The sequence below is a fragment of the Macrosteles quadrilineatus genome, unplaced genomic scaffold, assembly GCF_028750875.1.
Source record: "Macrosteles quadrilineatus isolate MER2022 unplaced genomic scaffold, UCM_ALF_1.0 Scaffold_44__1_contigs__length_1017569, whole genome shotgun sequence".
NCBI classification, from domain to species: domain Eukaryota; kingdom Metazoa; phylum Arthropoda; class Insecta; order Hemiptera; family Cicadellidae; genus Macrosteles; species Macrosteles quadrilineatus.
In genome coordinates this window covers 170,423-177,658 of record NW_026542637.1, presented here as the reverse complement: position 1 = coordinate 177,658, position 7,236 = coordinate 170,423, and positions in this window count along the sequence as shown.

Genomic DNA, 7,236 nt, shown 5'->3' with positions numbered 1-7,236 from the left:
TGATGCATCAATGATCCATCTTTGATGCATCTATGATGCATCAATGATCCATCTTTGATGCATCTTTGATGCATCTATGATGCATCAATGATCCATCTTTGATGCATCTATGATGCATCTATGATTCATCTATGATGCATCAATGATTCATCTATGATGCATCAATGATCCATCCTTTGATGCATCTATGATGCATCTATGATCCATCTTTGATGCATCAATGATCCATCTTTGATGCATCTATGATGCATCTATGATTCATCTATGATGCATCAATGATCCATCTTTGATGCATCATAGATGAATCATAGATGCATCATAGATGCATCAAAGATGGGTCATTGATGCATCATAGATGAATCATAGATGCATCATAGATGCATCATTGATGCATCATAGATGCATCATAGATGCATCAAAGGATGGATCATCGATGCATCATAGATGAATCATAGATGCATCATAGATGCATCATAGATGGAACATAGATGCATCATAGATGGATCATTGATCCATCATAGATGAATCATAGATGCATCATAGATGGATCATTGATGCATCATAGATGAATCATAGATGCATCATAGATGCATCAAAGATGGATCATTGATGCATCATAGATGAATCATAGATGCATCATAGATGCATCAAAGGATGGATCATTAGATGCATCAAAGATGGATCATTGATGCATCATAGATGAATCATAGATGCATCATAGATGAATCATAGATGCATCATTGATGCATTATAGATGCATCAAAGATGGATCATTGATGCATCATAGATGAATCATAGATGCATCATAGATGCATCAAAGATGGATCATTGATGCATCATAGATGCATCAAAGATGGATCATTGATGCATCATAGATGAATCATAGATGCATCATAGATGCATCAAAGATGGATCATTGATGCATCTTAGATGCATCAAAGATGGGTCATTGATGCATCATAGATGCATCAAATATGGATCATTGATGCATCATAGATGAATCATAGATGCATCATAGATGCATCAAAGATGGATCATTGATGCATCATAGATGCATCAAAGATGGATCATTGATGCATCATAGATGCATCAAAGATGGATCATTGATGCATCATAGATGAATCATAGATGCATCATAGATGCATCAAAGGATGGATCATTGATGCATCATAGATGCATCAAAGATGGATCATTGATGCATCATAGATGAATCATAGATGCATCATAGATGCATCAAAGATGGATCATTGATGCATCATAGATGAATCATAGATGCATTATAGATGCATCAAAGATGGATCATTGATGCATCATAGATGCATCAAAGATGGATCATTGATGCATCATAGATGCATCAAAGATGGATCACAGATGCATCATAGATGCAACATAGATGGATCATAGATGCATCATAGATGCATCATAGATTCATCATAGATACATCATAGATGCTTCATAGATGGAACATAGATGCGTCAAAGATGGAATGCATCATAGATGGAACATAGATGCATCATAGATGGAACATAGATGCATCATAGATGGATCATTGATCCATCATAGATGAATCATAGATGCATCATAGATGGATCATTGATGCATCATAGATGAATCATAGATGCATCATAGATGCATCAAAGATGCATCAAAGGATGGATCATTGATGCATCATAGATGCATCAAAGATGGATCATTGATGCATCATAGATGAATCATAGATGCATCATAGATGCATCAAAGATGGATCATTGATGCATCATAGATGCATCAAAGATGGATCATTGATGCATCATAGATGAATCATAGATGCATCATAGATGCATCAAAGATGGATCATTGATGCATCATAGATGAATCATAGATGCATCATAGATGCATCAAAGATGGATCATTGATGCATCATAGATGAATCATAGATGCATCATAGATGCATCATAGATGCATCAAAGATGGATCATTGATGCATCATAGATGCATCAAAGATGGATCATTGATGCATCATAGATGCATTAAAGATGGATCATTGATGCATCATAGATGAATCATAGATGCATCATAGATGAATCATAGATGCATTATATATGCATCAAAGATGGATCATTGATGCATCATAGATGCATCATAGACGAATCGCATCATAGATAGTGCATAGATGCATCAAGAATGGAACATAGATGCATCATATATGGATCAAAGATGCATCATAGATGGCGCATAGATGCATCATAGATGGAACATAGATGCATCAAAGATGCATCATAGATGGAACATAGATGAATCAAAGATGCATCATAGATGCATCAAAGATGCATCATAGATGCATCAATGATCCATCTTTGATGCATCTATGATGCATCTATGATTCATCTATGATCCATCTTTGATGCATCTATAATGCATCTATGATTCATCTATGATGCATCAATGATCCATCTTTGATGCATCTATGATGCATCTATGATTCATCTATGATGCATCAATGATCCATCTTTGATGCATCTATGATGCATCAATGATCCATCCTTTGATGCATCTATGATGCATCTATGATTCATCTATGATGCATCAATGATCCATCTTTGATGCATCTATGATGCATATATAATGCATCTATGATTCATCTATGATGCATCTATGATTCATCTATGATGCATCAATGATCCATCTTTAATGCATCTATGATGCATCAATGATCCATCTTTGATGCATCTATGATGCATCAATGATCCATCTTTGATGCATCTATGATGCATCTATGATTCATCTATGATGCATCAATGATCCATATTTGATGCATCTATGATGCATCAATGACCCATCTTTGATGCATCTAAGATGCATCAATGATCCATCTTTGATGCATCTATGATGCATCTATGATTCATCTATGATGCATCAATGATCCATCTTTGATGCATCTATGATGCATCAATGATCCATCTTTGATGCATCTATGATGCATCTATGATTCATCTATGATGCATCAATGATCCATCTTTGATGCATCTATGATGCATCAATGATCCATCTTTGATGCATCTATGATGCATCTATGATTCATCTATGATGCATCAATGATCCATCTTTGATGCATCTAATGATCCATCCTTTGATGCATCTATGATGCATCTATGATTCATCTATGATGCATCAATAATCCATCTTTGATGCATCTATGATGCATCTATGATTCATCTATGATGCATCAATGATCCATCTATGATGCATCTATGATTCATCTATGATGGATCAATGATCCATCTATGATGCATCTATGTTCCATCTATGATGCATCTATGATGCATCTATGATTCATCTATGATGCATCGATGATCCATCCTTTGATGCATCTATGATGCATCTATGATTCATCTATGATGCATCAATGATCCATCTTTGATGCATCTATGATGCATCAATGATCCATCTTTGATGTATCTATGATGCATCAATGATCCATCTTTGATGCATCTATGATGCATCTATGATTCATCTATGATGCATCAATGACCCATCTTTGATGCATCTATGATGCATCTATGATTCATCTATGATGCATCAAAGATGGATCATTGATGCATCATAGATGAATCATAGATGCATCATAGATGCATCAAAGATGGATCATTGATGCATCAAAGATGGATCATAGATGCATCATAGATGCATCAAAGGATGGATCATTGATGCATCATAGATGAATCATTGATGCATCATAGATGAATCATAGATGCATCATAGATGCATCAAAGATGGATCATTGATGCATCATAGATGCATCAAAGATGGATCATTGATGCATCATAGATGAATCATAGATGCATCATAGATGCATCAAAGATGGGTCATTGATGCATCAAAGATGGATCATTGATGCATCATAGATGCATCAAAGATGGATCATTGATGCATCATAGATACATCAAAGATGGATCATTGATGCATCATAGATACATCAAAGATGGATCATTGATGCATCATAGATGCATCAAAGATGGATCATTGATGCATCATAGATACATCAAAGATGGATCATTGATGCATCATAGATGCATCAAAGATGGATCATTGATGCATCATAGATGAATCATAGATGCATCATAGATGCATCAAAGGATGGATCATCGATGCATCATAGATGAATCATAGATGCATCATAGATGAATCATAGATGCATTATATATGCATCAAAGATGGATCATTGATGCATCATAGATGCATCATAGACGAATCGCATCATAGATAGTGCATAGATGCATCAAAAATGGAACATAGATGCATCATATATGGATCAAAGATGCATCATAGATGACGCATAGATGCATCATAGATGCATCAAAGATGGATCACAGATGCATCATAGATGCAACATAGATGCATCATAGATGGATCATAGATGCATCATAGATGCATCATAGATTCATCATAGATACATCATAGATGCTTCATAGATGGAACATAGATGCGTCATAGATGGAATGCATCATAGATGGAACATAGATGCATCATAGATGGAACATAGATGCATCATAGATGGATCATTGATCCATCATAGATGAATCATAGATGCATCATAGATGGATCATTGATGCATCATAGATGAATCATAGATGCATCATAGATGCATCAAAGATGCATCAAAGGATGGATCATTGATGCATCATAGATGCATCAAAGATGGATCATTGATGCATCATAGATGAATCATAGATGCATCATAGATGCATCAAAGATGGATCATTGATGCATCATAGATGCATCAATGATGGATCATTGATGCATCATAGATGAATCATAGATGCATCATAGATGCATCAAAGATGGATCATTGATGCATCATAGATGAATCATAGATGCATCATAGATGCATCAAAGATGGATCATTGATGCATCATAGATGAATCATAGATGCATCATAGATGCATCAAAGATGGATCATTGATGCATCATAGATGCATCAAAGATGGATCATTGATGCATCATAGATGCATTAAAGATGGATCATTGATGCATCATAGATGAATCATAGATGCATCATAGATGAATCATAGATGCATTATATATGCATCAAAGATGGATCATTGATGCATCATAGATGCATCATAGACGAATCGCATCATAGATAGTGCATAGATGCATCAAAAATGGAACATAGATGCATCATATATGGATCAAAGATGCATTATAGATGGCGCATAGATGCATCATAGATGGAACATAGATGCATCAAAGATGCATCATAGATGGAACATAGATGAATCAAAGATGCATCATAGATGCATCAAAGATGCATCATAGATGCATCAATGATCCATCTTTGATGCATCTATAATGCATCTATGATGCATCTATGATGCATCTTTGATTCATCTATGATGCATCAATGATCCATCTTTGATGCATCTATGATGCATCTATGATTCATCTATGATGCATCAATGATCCATCTTTGATGCATCTATGATGCATCAATGATCCATCTTTGATGCATCTACGATGCATCAATGATGCATCTATGATGCATCTATGATGCATCTATGATGCATCTATGATTCATCTATGATGCATCGATGATCCATCCTTTGATGCATCTATGATGCATCTATGATTCATCTATGATGCATCAATGATCCATCTTTGATGCATCTATGATGCATCAATGATCCATCTTTGATGTATCTATGATGCATCAATGATCCATCTTTGATGCATCTATGATGCATCAATGATCCATCTTTGATGCATCTATGATGCATCTATGATTCATCTATGATGCATCAATGACCCATCTTTGATGCATCTATGATGCATCTATGATTCATCTATGATGCATCAATGATCCATCTTTGATGCATCTATGATGCATCAATGATCCATCTTTGATGCATCTATGATGCATCAATGATCCATCTTTGATGCATCTATGATGCATCAATGATCCATCTTTGATGCATCTATGATGCATCTATGATTCATCTATGATGCATCAATGATTCATCTATGATGCATCAATGATCCATCCTTTGATGCATCTATGATGCATCTTTGATGCATCAATGATCCATCTTTGATGCATCTATGATGCATCAATGATCCATCTTTGATGCATCTATGATGCATCTATGATTCATCTATGATGCATCAATGATCCATCTTTGATGCATCTATGATGCATCAATGATCCATCCTTTGATGCATCTATGATGCATCTATGATTCATCTATGATGCATCAATGATCCATCTTTGATGCATCTATGATGCATCAATGATCCATCTTTGATGCATCTATGATGCATCTATGATTCATCTATGATGCATCAATGATCCATCTATGATGCATCTATGATTCATCTATGATGGATCAATGATCCATCTATGATGCATCTATGTTCCATCTATGATGCATCTATGTTCCATCTATGATGCATTCCATCTATGACGCATCTATGTTCCATCTATGAAGCATCTATGATGTATCTATGATGAATCTACAATGCATCTTTGATGCATCTATGATGCATCAATGATCCATCTTTGATGTATCTATGATGCATCAATGATCCATCTTTGATGCATCTATGATGCATCAATGATCCATCTTTGATGCATCTATGATGCATCTATGATTCATCTATGATGCATCAATGACCCATCTTTGATGCATCTATGATGCATCTATGATTCATCTATGATGCATCAATGATCCATCTTTGATGCATCTATGATGCATCAATGATCCATCTTTGATGCATCTATGATGCATCTATGATGCATCTATGATGCATCTATGATGCATATATGATTCATCTATGATGCATCTTTGATTCATCTATGATGCATCAATGATCCATCTTTGATGCATCTATGATGCATCTATGATTCATCTATGATGCATCAATGATCCATCTTTGATGCATCTATGATGCATCTATGATGCATCTATGATTCATCTATGATGCATCGATGATCCATCCTTTGATGCATCTATGATGCATCTATGATTCATCTATGATGCATCAATGATCCATCTTTGATGCATCTATGATGCATCAATGATCCATCTTTGATGTATCTATGATGCATCAATGATCCATCTATGATGCATCAATGATCCATCTATGATGCATCTATGATTCATCTATGATGCATCAATGACCCATCTTTGATGCATCTATGATGCATCTATGATTCATCTATGATGATCCATCATATCTTTGATGCAATGATACAATGAT